The sequence below is a fragment of the Mesocricetus auratus genome, unplaced genomic scaffold (assembly GCF_017639785.1).
Source record: "Mesocricetus auratus isolate SY011 unplaced genomic scaffold, BCM_Maur_2.0 Super-Scaffold_100020, whole genome shotgun sequence".
NCBI lineage: Eukaryota > Metazoa > Chordata > Mammalia > Rodentia > Cricetidae > Mesocricetus > Mesocricetus auratus.
Genome location: NW_024429201.1, coordinates 7,363,873 through 7,382,335, shown reverse-complemented (window position 1 = coordinate 7,382,335; position 18,463 = coordinate 7,363,873). Strand labels below are relative to the sequence as shown.

General features: G+C 43.6%; 1 long non-coding RNA gene across 1 annotated transcript in view; it reads right to left on the bottom strand.

The window, feature by feature from the left end:
- Window positions 1–13,939: 13,939 nt before the first annotated feature.
- Window positions 13,940–18,463, bottom strand: part of LOC121133144 — a 64,655-nt gene continuing 60,131 nt past the window's right edge. The window contains exon 3 of the long non-coding RNA XR_005869902.1: window positions 13,940–14,557. This is a non-coding gene — a long non-coding RNA (uncharacterized LOC121133144). The remainder of the gene's footprint in view (window positions 14,558–18,463) is intronic.

Genomic DNA, 18,463 nt, shown 5'->3' with positions numbered 1-18,463 from the left:
TGGGGGCTTTAGGGCCCTTTCTTATCCAAACTAAAGCTGGGAGGAAGAATCAAACAGGACAGCTGCTACTCTAGCATAAAAAACTCTAGATGGTAGAGGCAATAAGGAGTTCAAAATAGAAACGATGCCTGCCTGTAATCGCAGCACCCAGAAATCTGAAGCAGAAGGATTATTAGCTGCATGTCAGCGTAGGCTACAAAGTGAGTTCTAGGCCAGCCTGGGCTTCATAGTGAGACATCTAAAAAAAATGATCGCTATGAACAGGGAAGCAGAGATTTTTTTAAAACAAATTATGACAAGCAGGCAAGTCTCTTTTAGGTGGTTGGTAGGTAATAAGGATACCCATTGTTCTTTTTTTTCTTATTGAAAATTCATGAAATATATTCTGATCATAGTTTCCCCTTCTTCATATCCTGCCAGATACTCCCCACATTCCCACCCATTCAACTCCAGGTCTCTCTCTCTCCTCTTTCTCTCTCTCTCTCTCTCTCTCTCTCTCTCTCTCTCTCTCTCTCTCTCTCTCTCTCTCTCTCTCTCTCTCTCTCTCCCCCCCACTCTCTCTGCCAAGCAAGCAAATTAAAAGAAAACAGAATTTAAAAATCAAACCAAAAATATTGAAAAAGAAGAAACACAAGCACATACACAAATCAGAAATAATAATATACAAGCAAAAGACCAGTAAAGAAAATTTTTTAATGTACAAACAAAGCAATATGAAAGAAAAATCTACAGAAATACCATTGAGTTTGTTTTGTGCTGCTCATCTACTGCTGGGCTTGAGGCCTGCCCTTAAGTGTAGTTTATATCCCTTGAGGGACTCCATCAGAGAAAACTGACTTTTTTCTTTGTAAGTGGTTGTCAGCCAGAGATAGCATCTTGATTAGAGATGGGAGATTAGACTCATTTCCCTGCATCACTGGAACTCTGTCTGGCCTTGTGCATGATGCCAGTTTCTGAGAAATCATGTAGATCACGTGGACCTGTCAGCAAGACACTGTTTTCTTTCTACCTCCACTGGCTCTTACGATCTTTTTTTTTTTTTTTTTTTTTTTGGCTCTTACGATCTTTCTGCCCCATTTTCTACAAAAAGCTAGTCCTGAAAGGAGGGGTTTGATGAAGACAGTCCATTTAGGACTGAGGGTTCCAAAATCTCTCATTCTCTGCATATTATCTAGATGTTGGTCTCTATTTTAGTTTCCGTTACTGAAAGAGGAAGCTTCTCTGGTGATGGATGAGTGAGACACTGATCTGTGGCTATAACAAATGTCATTAGGAGTCGTTTTCTTGCTGTATTCCTTCAGCAGAACAATTGTTTGCTACTTGGGTTTCCCCTAGGTTCATGGCCTATCTAGTATTCATGTTCTTGGCCACCACAGCAGTGTCTGGTATGGGTACCATCTCCTGGAGTGAGCCTTAAATCACATCAGATGTTGGCTGGTCACTCCCACAAGTTTTGTGTCACCATTGCACTAGGAATCTTGCAAGCTGGACAGATTGTAAATCGAAGATTCTGCAACTGTTTTGGTATTTACATTTCTCCTTTGGTAGCATCCAGAGTAACATCTGGATACCAAGAACTCTAGTCAGTAGGGGTGAAGGCTCTATGTAGGTACCTGCTCAACTTCTCCATGTTCAATGGGTTATGTAGGTGCTGTCTTCGGCTGTTGGGGAAGTCTTATGCTAATAAAGCACTGTCTGGCCAATAGGAATCTAGATAGGTGGGGCTAGGAATCCAGGAGGATTCTGGGTAGGAGAAACACAGGAGAGTCAACATGTAACCGCCATGGGGGTAGGAGCCCAGAACTATTCTCCGGTAAGAGACATACTTAGATTAACAATTATGGGGTAATTACTTAAAGCAGAGCTAGCCAGTAAGAGCCAAGCAAGGCCAACAGCTTCATAATGAATATAGCCTCTTGTGTGTTTATTTGGGATTGAAGCGGCTCTGGAACCAGGCTGGCGGGAAGGCTCCTCTCAAGGAAAGCTTCTCTTAACATTCGGCAATAGGGCTTTGCTGTCAGTTTATGGAGAGCCATCCATAGCCTTGGCAACAACCTGGGTTGCTTGGGGATTCCCGTGAGACCCCATTGACCAACAACTCAATTAGATATAACCATTTCCCGGTACTGGAAACTTTATTTGGTGACAAAAGATATCTAGTTGTTGCTCTGTCTTCTATATTATTTGATTATTTCATTTAGATGGTCTTTGTAGATTTATATATTTTATGAAACTTCTACTGAATTAGGTTTCCATACTACCCTTCAAATGTCCCTTAGTTTTAGCTGTATTTCCTATGGGGGGTGTTGTCATTCAAACCACTATGCAGGGTAAGGGAAGAGGAATCCCGACATCAGAATGTGTGAGTCTAGATTTCTCAGTCTGGGTGCTACAGACACTTGGAGGTAGATAAGGACATGGAGAAAGTAGGATTTCCTTTTAGTTTGAAGGAAGATTTCTCCCTCACCTCAGATGGGTTTTAATTCAAGAGTTACCACGACAGACACTGTGGTCATACCCAACTCCCACTGGATTCTTGTCTCTCAAATTGATAGGATGAATTCATGGTCAACCAGAGGACGAGTTTAGAAAGGAGTTTCCCAGGTGGGCACTTAGAGGAAAGAAGGAAGAGCTCCTACACAGCAGAGACACGTCCTAGGAGATGGGATGGCACTAAACAATTAGGCTGTGGCTTTTTATAAATCTTCAGCAGAAACTGTGTGAGACATGGAAAGGGCAAGGAACTGGTCAGCTCAGCTGGCCCAGCCTCGAGGTGACCAGGTGTGCCTCCTCTTAGTTTTGGTCATATTGCTTCCAGGAGAAACAGAGATAAGGAGAAACCAGAAACCTCCCACCTGGCATCTTGGCTCCCAGCCAGGGCACAACCAAAGGCATTTTGGTTGAAATATTTCTGGCATCCCTGGCCCTTGTCAAGGACAGAACTTCCAACAAGCCCTGGGACAGTTCCAGCTTTTAGCCTTGTAAAGACTGTTTACTTTCAGGGTTCCTTACCCTGAAACTGCTCAGCCAGTTTCTATCACCTGCTTCCATCAATAATTCTTTATTGGACGAGGGCATCCTGTGCATTTTAGGATGGCCAGTACCCTGCATACCCACAGGATACCAAAGGAATCCTCTCCTGGACTGACAGCAGCCAGGAATGTCTCCAAACATTACCAGCCTTGACCTGGGGTGTCAAAAATATCTCTCTTTCTGAGAACCACAGGCATAGAGAAAGGATCTTGGAGTGGGAAACAGATGCATCGCACACCTATGACCTTCAGTTTCTGAATTTATCACCTCCAGTGATGATAGTAGTATCCCAGCTACCGCTGAAAAACACCCCTGAAGCAGCCAGATGTTAGGAAAAACAACACTGGCCACCCTTAACTAACAGTTTTGAACTATATTTGGAGCTGGTGGAATGGTGGGATGTTGGCAAAGTCCTCTGGGTGTAGGAATTATATGGGTCCTCAGACCACAGCCAAGCTCTCAGTTTAAAATAACAAAATAGCTGGAGTCCTGGCTGTTTCTACAGGAGGACCTATGGGCTTTTCTACGGGAGGAAGCTTTTTCAATCCCAGCTGTATCCTTAACTTCTAATCATGAACTATATTCACAGCTGTTCCCCAGTCTTGATTGTCACACTCTCTGAATGTGAGTCTTGAGGTATCATATATTTTGGTGTTACCTGAAAAGATTATTTAAGAAGCAGACACAAGTGAAGCTTGGGGTCCACAGCAAATACACCCCAGTGCACCTTCATGAACCAAGCCCTTCTCTGAATACAGCTCATTGAACTGTATCTAAGAAGAGGTGCCCGGGCATCATATGGCCCTGTAAATCAGGCAAACATTCTTTAGGAAACAGCACAATCCGTCTGGAAACAATTCCCCTGCAAGCCTTGGCCTTGGGGAGTGATCCATTAGTGAAGGCCAAATGGAATTCTGCCTATTTCATGTCTGTTACTTCCCCTGTCTGTATCTAAGTCTTAACTATATCTAAGCGTGATTGGTTGGTCTCTCCTCTTCCCCCACCTTCCATTCTCCCAGCACCCCACGTCCACCCTCTCCCCCCCCCCTTCTCAACCAATTAATCTTGAAAGACAAAAATTTACAGCCTGGAACCTAGAGTCACTGTTCAGTCAGCCAACACTGGTCTCCCACTAAGGCTGAGGGTGAGCAGCTGTGATGCCCTCAAAGATCCTCACCTCCAACACCAGCCTTTCTAGTGGAAAATTCCTGGGCACTGAAGGGTCAGCTTCCAGACAAGAAATCACCCAGATATGCTTTCCTGGGCACAAAGACCTTGGTGTTCAGCCAACCCCTGTTATTGGGGGGGGGGGGAGCTCGTGTCAGTGTCTGCCACATTTGCATCCAGGAAACTCTTTACTGTAAAGGTGATTATTTTTCCCTCCAAGGCCAGGCCTCCACTCTCCCATCTTTGGAGGAATGTGTTAATAATTTGCCCTGGGGAGATGAAAGTCTTTGATACAAGTAAAATAAACACATGGAACATTGCTCAAAGTTCTTGTTTCTGCACCAGGAGTCCAGTTTCGGGCTGAAACAAGAATGGAGAAAAGTCTCATTTCTGAATTACTCTTCACTGGTGTCCTTCCTTTTATCTCCACGGCTCCTTCCTCACTTGTACCCACAAGGGCCATGGCCAGTGGTTGTGGTAAACACCTCGGTCCTCTGTCACACCTGAAAGGCCTCTGTGCTCTGGATGGGATGCCCTGTGTGGGATGAGGATCACTCTAGGTGTTGTGTTAAAACAGACTTCGTGACAGTTACACATTAGAGTGGAAGGAAACATTTAATCCAACTCTTCATTTCATGCGTATGGATACAGCGCAGGAAGTTTGTATAACTTCATAGCCATGCCTGTCTTCCAAATCCTGGCAGACTCTCCCTAGACCTGATGCTAATATATTCCCCGTATCCCAAAGACAGGCGAATCAAAGAAGCTTCCTGGCAAGATTTCCTTTGGAAAGTACTTCTTCCCCCCAAACACTGAGGGACCCTTCAGAAATACAAGCTTGGGCTGCTTGCTCTGGCGCGGGGGTTGTGCTCACACCAGTGACATCCAGCAGACAATGGGTGGTTTTCTTCTTCTCTCAGTCCCCTTGCAATTCATGGTTTCTCGGTGTCTCCCAAAGGCAGCCTAGAAAAGATGTGAACACAGCTGCTTTTCCCGTTCCTTTTTGCACGTGCAGATCTTTCAAGTTCCATTGTGATCTGTTTGTTGGCAGACTCAATGGGTTTGAAAGACTTCTTCTGGAACATTCCACAGGCTGGCAGCAAAGTTCAGCAGCCTTGTCATGAGGTTTCAACTCACTCCCCTCCACCTGTCTATACAGGAACAAAGTGAACAGACTTAAATAATGGATACTATCGTAGGCTATTTTAGGTAAATTGTGAAAAAAAAGAGTATCCACAAATGTGACTTTTAAAACAAGATTTATTTAATTACATATAGTGTTCTCCCTGCTTGTCTGCCTGCACACCAGAAGAGGACACCAAAATCACATCATAGATGGTTGTAAGCCACCATGTGGGTGCTGGGAGTTGAACCCAGGTCCTCTAGAAGAACAGTCAGTGCTTTTAACCACTGAGTCATCTCACCAGTCCACAAATCTGACTTTTAAACCCAACCATGGATTTATACACAGTGGATAAAGATTCCCATTTACAACATCTATTTCATTAAGAGAAGACTATGACTAATTCCTTCTTTAATTGTATATCATACAACATAAATTTATGTACTTTTGCTACATTATCATGATGAATTTCTTGTATATATTTATAAGGTTTGGTCTTTTCTTTTCTCTTCAGACATTCAGCTATCAGCTTTCAGCCCGATGAGCAAAAGGTCATTCTATCATTTATTTTCCAAAACTTAAAACATGACAGTAATGTTCTTTTCCTCCAAATTGTGTAGCTTTGATGTTCATTATCTTAAAATTCGTAATACACCCCCCAATCATCAAAGCTGTAAAACTTGTTTTGGCTCAGACACCTCCAGAGACTGAGTTCACTCCTTCAGTTGTCTGTCAGGTTCTCCCTTCGAAACACTCAGTCTGAGGATCCTGAGGCCCCACTCCTCAGACATGTGCTCCTTCCTCCCCTTTCTCCTCCTCTCCCCCTCATGCGTCAGCTCCACCCTGTGCAGACAGTTGTACTCCAGAACACCCAGTTCAAGAATCTTCTGTGAAAATTTTCACCGAGTTTCCAATCATCTATTTCCTAAATTAGGAATTTCAAAGACAGCATTTAATTTGTGTTTCTAAATTGACACCCTTTCTAAACTTTAAAATGCCCCTGAGGGGGAAGGGACAGTTTCATCTTTAATCCCCCGGGTAAGAGAGGCATCTTTCCTCATAATAGTTGACAGCCATGAGACTTAGAAACCTCTCCCTAAAACTTCTAACCAAAGACAGTTCCTTGACCAGTTCAACAAAATGTTAATATTCATAGATTCTGTCCTAAAGTCATGCCCTCACTTAACAGGCTTTGGGAAAGAGCAGTCACTAACGTGAAGAGTTGACACCTATCCTGTGCCTATGAGAAGATGCCATGGAGTATGGATTTGGTCATCTAAATGACCAAAACATTAGCTTCTGTTACCTCCACCTGCAAGGTTTCCATTGTATGTGTTTCCATAATTGTCTGTCCCCTCCAAGCTATTAAGCAAAATAACTTGTGGTTTCTAAATCTAGTTTGTCAAATACTGAGCTACAAATGAATATGAGCTTAACTACTGTTCTTTGCACTGAGACAAAACTCATAGGACCTCCCTCCACGAAATGCTAGCAATCCATTTATGCTTCAAAGGGACAAAGCCCTCTAAGACGGCAGCAAGGTTTGGTACTTGGAACACACAAAGGCTCGCCCAGCACTGAGGCTGCCACTCTGTCTTGTCACTTGTCCAAGCCCTGCCCTTGTCTAGCTTTCCTTTGACCCTGATACAAGCCAGGAACACAAACAGGGAGATTCTCATAATGGCTCCTTTGTGTTCATATCTTTGCTTTCACCCAGAGATCCTTAAAGGCACAAACACACGAAGCCAGGTACTCTCCTCGCAGCCTGCTGACTGCTGGAACTGGTAACTGGATTCTTACCGCTCAGATTTACTGATAACAGAATTCTCCCACCTCTGGCACTTCAAGTGTTAAGTGATTGGTCTGCCGCCAGAGAGGGAGTGAACTGGTCAGAATTCAGGCTGTTTCACAATAGGCTTGGTCTATGGAGTTATCTGCAGACTTGCTCTCTGTTGGAGCTAGAGAAACGGTTGTTGATACTCACTATTAATTGATAACTGGTTGGGACTTTCCACTAGAAAGAGATAGAAACACAGTAAGCATTCCTGTGAGCTGTTCTTTCTTTTGAATCGAGTCAATCCTGGGATTATCTTTTTGAGAAAGTCAAAACACACCTTCATCTATTCAGTATTCGTTTGTGGAATGTGCAGACATTTACAAAGTATCTCTGTACTGAAGGACTGTGGAGGATTTAAAGAACGACTCAGACGCACACAGAGAACTGGGGAACAAGATGGGCATCATAGCCATGAAGTGCACGTCTTTTATCCCAGCACTGGGAGGCAGAGGCAGGTGGATCTCTGTGAGTTCAAGGCCAGCCTGGTCTACAGAGCAAGTTTCAGGACAGCCTCCAAAGCTACACAGAGAAACCGTGTCTCAAAAAAACAAAACACACACACACACACACACACACACACACACACAGAGAGAGAGAGACAGAAACAGAGACAGAGAGAGAGACTCTTAGGTATGGCATCTGCCATTCGAGCCTGGTCTCTGCTTCTAGAATCCCTATGACCCCAGGAGCCTCACAGACCCTTCCTTCTCAGAAAACAAGGCACAAGACCTCAGTGCTCCCATGACTAGCCTGGCTCCCCAGCAGACTGGCTTAATAAAAATGAGTTATTTTCTCTTTTATATTTCCCTCCACCTGTTCAAAGACCTTAAAAGCAAAATATCATTAAATGTGACTCTTCTGTGCTCCATCATGTTACATACAAGCATATGTACACACACACACACACACACACACACACACACACACACACTCATAAAGCAGCAAGTTCTGGAGTTTGTCTGGCTCCTCTCCCTGTAAGGAGAGTCAGTGGGAGTGTATGGCCTTAACACTTCATTTCTAGAAGAAATGTATTTTTTTCTTGAAAATTTACTCTCAAGACAATAGCCTTATAAATAGATCTGATTTTGAACATTAAAAGCAATATCATTTGGGCTTTCACAAATGGAAACCTCTTTATAATATTTTCCTAGCTGTGTCTACACCCTCACTTCCATAAACACATGCTTACACATGAGCATACTGTCAAGTCAGACAGCGAGAGAATAGCGCCTTCACATATCCTGAAGCTAAAAAGAATTAATGAACCTTCCTAAATTAACCAAAGGTGCACTACTGAGATTTCTGAAGCCGAATGAAAACATTCCCATGCTTAGTCAGGACATCAGTTGTCTGCTTCTTTAATATGAGAGCAACATAGGAAATAAGGCCAGCCATTGGAAAACATGCCCCATGGCCCTTCCAATTTTGTATCTAACTCTTACCTTGCCTAAGTTCTCACAACCCTTCAGCATTAGGAGTCCAGCAGCCATCAAGGCTTAATTTGGGGGAACTAGCACCACTCCATATGCCAAAAATTTTTCACTTTGCACTAGGAAAAAAAGGGAGGGAGGGAGGGAGGAGGGAGGAGGGGAGGGAGGGAGGGAGGGAGGAAGGGGGAAGGAGGGAGGAGGGAAATGAGGAGAAGAGAGACTGGTCTTCTCTGTAGCCTGTGGGCTGTGTACAAGAAAGGCCCCATTTACAGCCTTTCCTAATGACTTGTGACCAGATGACCTCTATCCATGGAAAATGAGAATAATTTGTGAACAACTTTCTGAAACGCATGGGCCCAACCTCAGTCAGTCTTTGTGGATTGAATCGTACTCCTCAAATTCCCGCCGTAATCCTATGAGAAGGCATTTGGAGACCTCTAAGGGGGAAATACAAGTTAGGGAAGTCATTGGGGGTGTGATTCTAATCCAGACGCACTGGAGAAAGGGTAGAGGAAAAGGGAAGAGGTCAGACTCTGCGAGCAAGTGGCAAGAAAAGGCCATGTGTGGATTCAAGGAGGTGGCAGCTTGCAAGCCTTAGAGACAAGTGTCATCAAAACCGGCATCAGGCAGCACTTTGATCTTGGTCTTCTGGACACCAGAACAGTGAAATCCTAATTTCTGTCGCTTCAGTTGAGTATGACATCTCAAACAGTCTAACACACTGGCCCTGGGAAGAACAACATGCTGGCAAGAGGGATTTAAGCAGAATTACTTTCAAAGGGATCGTGAATGGTCGAGTAGGGGTGTGTGTGTGTGTGTGTGTGTGTGTGCGCGCGCGCGCGTGCGCGCGCACTCGCGAGCAAACATATGTATGCCTGACACACATGTCTGTGAAGCACACATGGAAGAAAAAGCTTGTAATTTACTCTGAAGTACACGCCTAGGTTTGTAGAATATTCATGGAAAGTAGGTTTTCAGTAGCTCACAGGCTTTGTTTTGGTCAGTTGACAAATGACCAGAGCAGTTTTCTTGAATAGAATGTGTGCTAGCCTAGCATCAGGTGATGCCCACAGCTTTTTCACGAAGAAGCTCCTTAGCTTTGGGTAGCTTGAACTAAAACGTAGGGCGTACTCTAATTTACTCTCGCACCGTGGGTTGATGACAGACTTGTTCACTTGTCTGAAAGAGAAGGAATTAGTGATTGGGCAGTTTGAAAGGGATTCTTTCCCTTTTTCTCTTTTACTTTAAAATACATTATATATTGTGAACCTACAGGAAACCAATTCCTTAGCTTATTTACAGGGTTCTAAAACACTGGGGGTGGATTCTATGCTGTTTCCGAGGCTTTCTAATCTCAGACCCTGGACACATTCTCCTAACTCCGTGTATCAGGTTCCACATCTGTAAAGTGAGCCCACTCATGGTACTCATGTCTGAGATTGTGGTGGAAGTCAAATGAGACATTGCACTTAATAAATCAGTATCTGGCACAGACTAGAAGCTTAATCAGTGCCAGGTGTGTGAGCACTATAGCGACACTATTTTTTTTACAGTTGTTTTATGGATGTCAGTGCTAACTTTAAGCCCACTCAAGGATCGTGCCTGAAGTTACACAGCTAAATAGTGGTAAGTCCAGGATTCAATCACAGATCCATTCACCTGACTCCAAGATCTAAGTGATTTGAGTTGCCCTCCAGTTCCTCTGCTTTTCCAGTCAAGGAGAGCTGAACAGCACAGTCTCACACGGAGCAGAGGAGCGCTTGGTGAGAACCCTTGATTACTCCAGGGGGAGTTGTTGCTTCCAGGCTGAGATCACTGCCTCAGGCTGAGCCATCTTAACCTTCCTCTGCGTCTCTCAGAGCCTCCTTTTCCTTCCTCCATTCAGACACTGGGGAAGAAATGGCAACAAAATGAAAAGGCCGGATAGATAAACACGTTCTAGGAAGATCCTGTGAAAGGGGATTTCTGTTTCTCATCAAATACTGACTGAACAGATCACAGACAGTCTTTTTGATGTTTCTCCCCACAGTTAGGACTAGATTCAAGTGTATGACTCATGGAAATGACCCAGGCAGGAAGAATGAGTCACTCACCTTGCCTTTTCGGATCTTCTGGCTGCAGCTTTTCCTGGGATCAGCATCACCAAGGGTGGCGAGTCCTGTGCTGCCTGCTGTGGCTGTTGGAGGCTGGGAAACTCTCAGAACATGGGGGAGTCTGGGAGAGTGAGAATCATTGAACCTTCAAAGGGCTGCCCCATAACACTCCCACAAGCATTTTCTGCCATTGGTTTGGAAGCTTCTTATCCATGTTTCATCACTTTCAACCCCCAAGTCTACCCTCACTGGGCTAATCAATCCTGAAGGGTGGGTACACACTTCCAAGATGCCTGCTATGATTCTTATCTCCTGGTTCAAGCAGGCTTGGGTTTGTACATCCTTCCAAAAGCCCCATCTCTGCTCCATTATTGTTGCTATTGCTTTGTTGGAATCTGTCCACTGTTTTTCTCCCTAGGACTGACAGCCCCCAGTTAAAACCATACTCTAGGACTCAATCTCTGGGAAGCAGAGAGGGAAAGAATTGTCACATCTCTCAATCCACTTTGTCCTGAGCCTACAGAGACTTCCCCTCATTGGATGACCTGAAAAGCCCAGGCTTGACCTCTGCTTACTCCTGATGGCTATTTCTATATGTCCTCTCATTGTTCACCCTTCGTTTTTTCCCCACTGTCGATTTGGCATCTTTGAGAGTCTGGCCAATCAGGAGTGCAATCGGCTGCAAGACAAACTGGAGACTCAGGTCTAAGCTCTGGGGCAGCCACTATTCAGTTTGGACTATTTGAAATCAAAAGAAAACACAGAAACAGAAAATATCTTAGACTTCTGAGCTTTGGAGAGAAACCAAAAATAGTAGATCTCCTTCTTTGGTAGTGAAATGATTCAATATTCAAAACTTTAAACTAATAAGAATTTTCAAAGCAGTGAGTGTAGACCAAAAGGAAACCCATGTGGGGTAGCATGCAGTTTGCCCGCCACTAACATGACTTTCTGTGTAAATCATATGGCAGAGTCTGGCTCATCCAACCTGTGTCCTCTTCTCTTTGAGCAGGCAGCTGGATTCTATTTCTCTTGCTGGCTTACAGTTAGACCAAGAGATTATTGACAGAAGCCAGAGACCCATAGCTCTGCCAGTCACACAGACCCCATAGCCAGGCTTCTCTTCCATTTACCCTCTGTTCCTCCACTCTGCCAGCCCAGGAATTCTAAAGTTGGAAGGATTTGGAGGAGAATTCCCAACACATACCACACAGAGCCTCGAGATGCACTCTGATGAGAGACAAAAATCCTCTGAGATTTGGGGAACATTTGTTTACAACATTAGCGGCAGTTGGTTCCTGTAGTGTTGGGACTTTCTCCTCCTTGTCTGCGAATAGTGTTTTGTGAGTCCATTTGATCTTTTAGTACTGAAACGTCACAAATTAGGGAAAGTGATGTTTTTTCCTCAGGCTGATGTGATTAAAAAAGAAATAATACTGATATCTTCATGTCCAAACTGTTTTCAATAAGCAATTCTACTGCTAGAGAAAGGAAGTATTGCCGGGTATAAAGCACTCTTACTGCTCTATGCAGGGTAAATTAAGGATGTCTGGGCATCAGTTGCACACTCGTCTCCATCAACAGTCTTTTCTATTGGTGGTTGACCTAAAATCCTGTCACATCTCGGTAGCCTAAATGCCTGGATGCTGAGTAGAAATCACAGTGTTTCCTCACTCTCCCTCCCACACTTCAATTCCTTTTGTAATCCGCCATCTATAACTCTTAGAATCTTTAGACTCCTATTTGTAACATTCATTCCCCCAATGGAAAGACACTGCATTAAAAGATGTAAAACATCCCATTAAAATAATTTCCTCTATTGGACACTTACTGATTTCTAAATCAGTAAGACATGCATGAACAGTAAACCAGGAGACTCATGCAAAATGCAGTTTTGAGCCCTTTGGTTTATACTCAGAGGACAGACTCCTGTTCTGGAGGGTCAACAAATCTCTGGAACACGGGGGAATGATTAAAATCAGTTAAGTGTCTTTTATAGGAACGTCATTCTTCAAATGAATTAATATGCTAGCCATGACATGCATACCTAAGATGTACTTGTAGAATCAGACAATAAAGTGAAACTCAGCAGTGATAAACTTGTAATCAGACAGGGCACCAGCTAAATTGCAAAAAGAGTAGTGTGGATTACCCTATTAATCATTTGCCCGGGTTAAAACTCTAAGACAGAAGCAACCTGAGGATGGGTTTCTTTTTTTTTCCTAAAAATGTATTTTTCATTTTACATGCCAACCCCAGTTCTCCCTTCTTTCCCTTCCCCTACACCACCCTTTCCACCCCCATCCACTCCTGAAAGGGGGTAAAACCTTCCTTGGGGAGTCAGCAAAGCCTAGAATACCAAGTTGCGGCAGGACCAACCCCCCCCCCCCATCAAGGCCGAGCAAGGCATCCCACCATAGGAACTGGGATCCAAAAAGTCAGTTCATGCACCCTGGATAGGTCCTGGTGCCACTGCCAGAGCCTGCCACCCCAACATATCAAGGACAGGTTTCTTCTGACTTGCAGTTCAAAGTTACAGCCCATCATGATCAGGAAGACATAGTGGCAGGAATCGGACAGCTGGTTATATGATACCCACACTCAGGAGACAGAACAATGAACATTGGTGTTCAGCTGGCTTTATTCTCATCATACAACACAGGTGTGATGGTTTGAAAATGCCTCCCACAATCTCTAACATTTGAATATTTGGTTCCCAGTTGATGGTGCTGTGTGGGGAGGCTTATGAGGTATGCCCTTACTGGAGGAATGTGTCTCTGGGGTGGGATTGGAGTTACAAAGCCCCCTCCCTGTTTTCTCTAGATCCCATTTGTGGTTTAAGATGTGAACTCTCAGCTTGCTGCTTCAGCCATCATGGCTGCCTGCTGCTACATTTCTCAGCCATGATGGCAATGGACTCTTATCTCTCTGGAACTCTAGGGCCACATATAAACCTTGATTCTCTAGGTTGATGCAACAGAAAAGTAACTAACACACCAGGACTCTCTCAGGTCTAGGGAATCATGCCACCCACTTTTACAGAAAGTCCTCTGGTATCAGTCCATCTATAACCACTCACAGCATGGCCAGAAGCGCCTTTCCTAGGCAATTCTAGTTCCTGTCACATTGAGAATCAGTGATATAAACCACTGAAAGCAATAAATGCTTCTTATCTCTGTCTCCGTAAACCCACTGGTTGCTGTGGTATCGAGTCTACTATGGCCATAGAATAAACAAAAATGCAGTATCCACAGAGTATGGAAGCACGTATTTTATTAAAGGGAATGACAACAAGATCCCATTGGGAATATATTAAAGGGGTTGGGGGAACAATAAGGGGTCAAGGAAAAAGGACACAATTTGTACTCTTTTTTTCCCAAGGGTTTCTTTGTGTAGCGCTGGCTGTCCTGGAACTCACTCGGCAGACAAGGCTGGTCTCGAACTCACAGATATCCACCTGCCTCTGCCTCCCGAGTGCTGGGATTAAAGGCGTGAGCCATCACCACCCAGCAAAAATGTGTACTCTTTGGAGACTTGAGTTGCACAACTGTATTAAAGAGTGCCAGGGTGCATGCTAAAGTATTCCTTCCTGTCTCCAAAGAAGATGTGTTTAGTTTTGTGATCACACTGCTCTCTGCTTGTCAAGATGTCCACCTGCTGATTGTGGTGACTCTGTGCTTCTAGAAAAACTCCTCTCCATGGATAGTTGAATGTCCTTGGAAGGGATCATCCTTCTCATCTATCCGGTGTTAACTCAGAAGCAGGCAGGAAGTCCTCATACTGGGAAGAATGTCTGACAACTAGAAGAACAGTGGACATTTCTTAGTTGTTACCTTCATTTTCTTTCTCTTCCCAGTAGATCCTTAGCATGACCCTATAAGGAAGAACAAGGTGAGTGTGGCTTTTGCTACCATCACTTTATTGCTGAGACAGTTAAGGTCACGGAAAAGTTAAACACTATGCATAAGACTATAGAGCTGGCAAAGGTGAATGTGAGCCAGAACGGACTGACCGCAGAGTCGTTTCATCTTAACGGCTGCACCGTACTGACAAGGCCAGGTGGTGGGACGTGGCAGTTACCACTAGGCTTTACAGTACACACAACCAGGCTAGTCTCTTCAAACAGTTCCTGAGAGAAGTCCTTAGGATGTCTGGAAACTGAATTATGATGAAAAGGTTTGTTTTTAAGGCACTGGGTGACAATCCTTAGCATTGTAGAGGAGGCCATTTACGTGGGGGGGGGCATCCTTGGATGGAGCTAGATGTGAAAGGAACAAGAAGAGGAAGGGGTTTGGAATTTGCACACCCGACCCCTAACAGGGAAGGAAAAGCAGTGGAATTGGCGTGGTTACAGCAGAGGAGGTGGAAGATGAGGAATCCCAATGGGAGAGAGGTGTTCAATCCAGGGGCAGCATGACCCACATCCCACTGGAATCTTTCCCTTCTGGAGAGCTAATCTGGAGGCCTCAGGGAACTGAGCAAGGAAACGTGTTCCCCTTTTCACCCATGTTCAGCCCTTTGTCGGAACTGAACTGCATCATGGGAGCTAAGGAATAGAAACACCCACGGCTCTCCCTGTGTACATTCATCAAAGAGTGGCATCATCCAGGCAGGTTCTTCTGCAGAGAATAGAAACAATAGAAGAAGACTCAAAATTTAGAAGAGATACCAACTGGGTGGCAGGACCAAGTGGTCCAGGTTAACTCCAAAAACCACATGGAGTTGCTTTGGAGGTATTCTTTTTTCAGCATTATAAACTATTTCAGGTCTTCAGCCTTTCCATACAAATTTACTCAGTTTCTACACACACACACACACACACACACACACACACACACACACACACACATTCACAACCAACTGGATTTTGACTGAGAATGTGTTAACAGGTAAGTCTGAAGTTGAGAAAAAATTTCTGAACTGTTAGAAGTTTTAAGGGCCGATAACCAAAAAGCAATAGGCAAATGAATGGTGTGGGTGTGTTTGATAGACATTTATTCACAAAAGCAGGCAATAGGCTGGATTTGTCTCAGGCCATAGTTTGACTTCTGTTACAGATCATCTTGCACCTATATCCTCCACATGTTGACCCTCCCAATACACAAACTCTTCCTCTTTTTTTGACTCAGCAATGGTTTGATATTTTTAGCGTGCAAGCATTGTACTTGTCATTAAGTTTGAATAGCTTTTATGTTATTATAAATGGACTCAAAGAGATTAGTGAAGTTTCCATGAAATCTATTTTAAGAGATATGGAAATTTATAATTTATTCCTTATTATCAAGAATACAACATTCTAAGTACTAAGTAAGGCTAAAAATAGAGCTAGAATTGCATTTTAAAAATCAATCTGGGTCATTTGGGATTACAATTAATTTGATTTTTACCTCTTCAGCTTAGTGCTTCCATATGAGACTTGAGAAAGAGCAAGTTCAAGGACAGAAACCACAGAATTAAAATCATGCTTACTCAGTCTATGCACTCCACATGGAGGGTAAAAATGACTATATAATTTGTCTTGGATGGTTTACTTGAAGTAATCAAGAAAATTGGCTTAAGAGTGGCTTGTAGGATATGTATACGATTCTAGGTGGTTATCAAATTAGTTCAGGGATTAAAATGTTGCCACCAAATTTTACCAGGTAAAAAGTAATAAATAGTAGTATGTGCCTGTAATCTCAGCACTCAAGGGGCAGAGGATTATAATTTCCAAGATAGCTTGAGCTTCATAGCATGAAGAAACAAAACACCATAAACGGTTAAGACCCCTTGGTCTTGATTCTGGCTGATGAGACAGTGGTGAAGAACTTGGAGTCACTCTGTCACTTGTATCTTGTGAGAGCCTGGGCATGCCATTTTAGCTTCTTAAGGTCCAGCCTTCTTGTGTGCAAGATGAAAACGGTGGTGTATGTTGAATGAAACATCAGTAAAATTCCTTAGAAACTATCAGGAACTCCATAGATAGTCAATAAAAGATGTTAAAAACCTGTTCCCCATTATAATTGGGTCAGGATGGCTAAGATGTTTGCTGTAAAGCTTACTACCCTGTATCATCTGACATCTACCAAAGACGTTAACACAAGAGTAAGAAAGAAAATACCAAATATGAGAAATGTCTTCACTTGGCTACTAAGTGAAGAATGGGGTGGTTAGAGAAGGGGGTGTTATCAGGGTGGAAGCAAGCAAAGCCTCCTCGCTGGGCCTCAACCTGAGGAAGAAAAGCCCAGAAGAGAGCAGAAAGCCAGTCTCAGAGGTAGTTCTATTCCATAACTATAGGGAGGGCCAGAAGTCGACAAAGCTCTTATTTTGATCTTCAGACCCCAAACACACTATTCTCTGCTTCATGTCAAGGTCTCAAATGAAGACTCCAAGAGTTTTCCTAAAATGTGTTGCACAGTGGGTCTTCCATGAGCCATGATCATCCTGGCTGGAAGTAGTTCACCTTTATGTGGGGCTAACAATAGGCTGACTAGGAATACCCAGCATCCAACACACAGAGGCTAGAGGTTAAATCTGAATGAGCCAAAAGAAGACAAAGCATTTCCAATGGTTGTGACTCCACAGGAAACACTAAATAGGATCATGTTTTATGTGGATAAATTCAGCCCCTTTCAAGATGAAAAATGGCCTGCTGTGCAATATAAACAATCTTATGTAGAGCTACTATAAAGAAACACATCCATTTCTCTTTCATTGTGTTTTATCTTGGCTACGTTTTGTTATAAACTCATGAACATGATCATTTATAAGGGAAAAAAAGTCAAGAATCCAGTGCTTAGTGGGGAGAGGTGGTGAAGGATGCTGACAAATACTATCCCTCTCTCTTTCCCTCTCTCCCTCTCTTTCTCTTCCCCACCCGGGGTGTGTGTGTATGTGTGTGTGTGTGTGTGTGTGTGTGTGTGTGTGTTCATGTATGTGTGCACGTGCATGCAGACTGCCATCTATTCATGCCTGTCTTTGCATTTTTTACATTAATGGATTTCCCTGTGTCAAATTTCAGTCAAAGCTGTTTGCTGCTCCTCTGGGACTCAGCATTCTTTCCTCACTATGTCAGTGCTATGCCAAGCAAAAGCCTGCTACACATTTAATTCAATTTTCTTTAGTTGCAGTAACTTGAGGGGCTGCAGAGATGGCTCAGGCATTAAGAGCACTTGCTGCACTTCCAGAAGACACAGTTTGGTTCTGAGCACCCATGTTAGGCAACTCACAAGATCCTGGGGATCCAATGGCCTCTTCTGGCTCCTGTGGGCATCCCACACATGTAGCATTCATCCACATGGATATATGAACACACACTAATTAATTAATTTGGAAAGTAAATAAATAGAATGACTTGAGAATTTGCTTAGGAACACAGAGGAAACACACTTTCTGCATTCAGTCATTCCATCTCAGATGCAAGTCAACAAAAGTCTGCCTTTCTGCCTCCCACCCAACTTCCAAAGTATCTTGGCAATAACTGATAACCTGTTAAGTACCTTTATGGGAGGAATAACCCAATTCAGAGATGTGGTCTCTAGGCATGCTCTACTTGTGTGCCCCTATGGAGCTTCACCCTTGATTGTCTTCTGCTAATCCAACACTGCATATCTTACCTGTTCTACATATGGGCATCTCATCAGCTTCCTGGGGCTTCTTCCTGGTGTTTTCTTAGGGAAATACTGAAAAGTCTGATTCTAATCTAGTTTCTATTCCCACCACCCATGGAAGGCATTATGTTATGCACCACAGATACCATGAGACATATTCCCTGCTCTCCAAGACACCACAGAATAGCAGG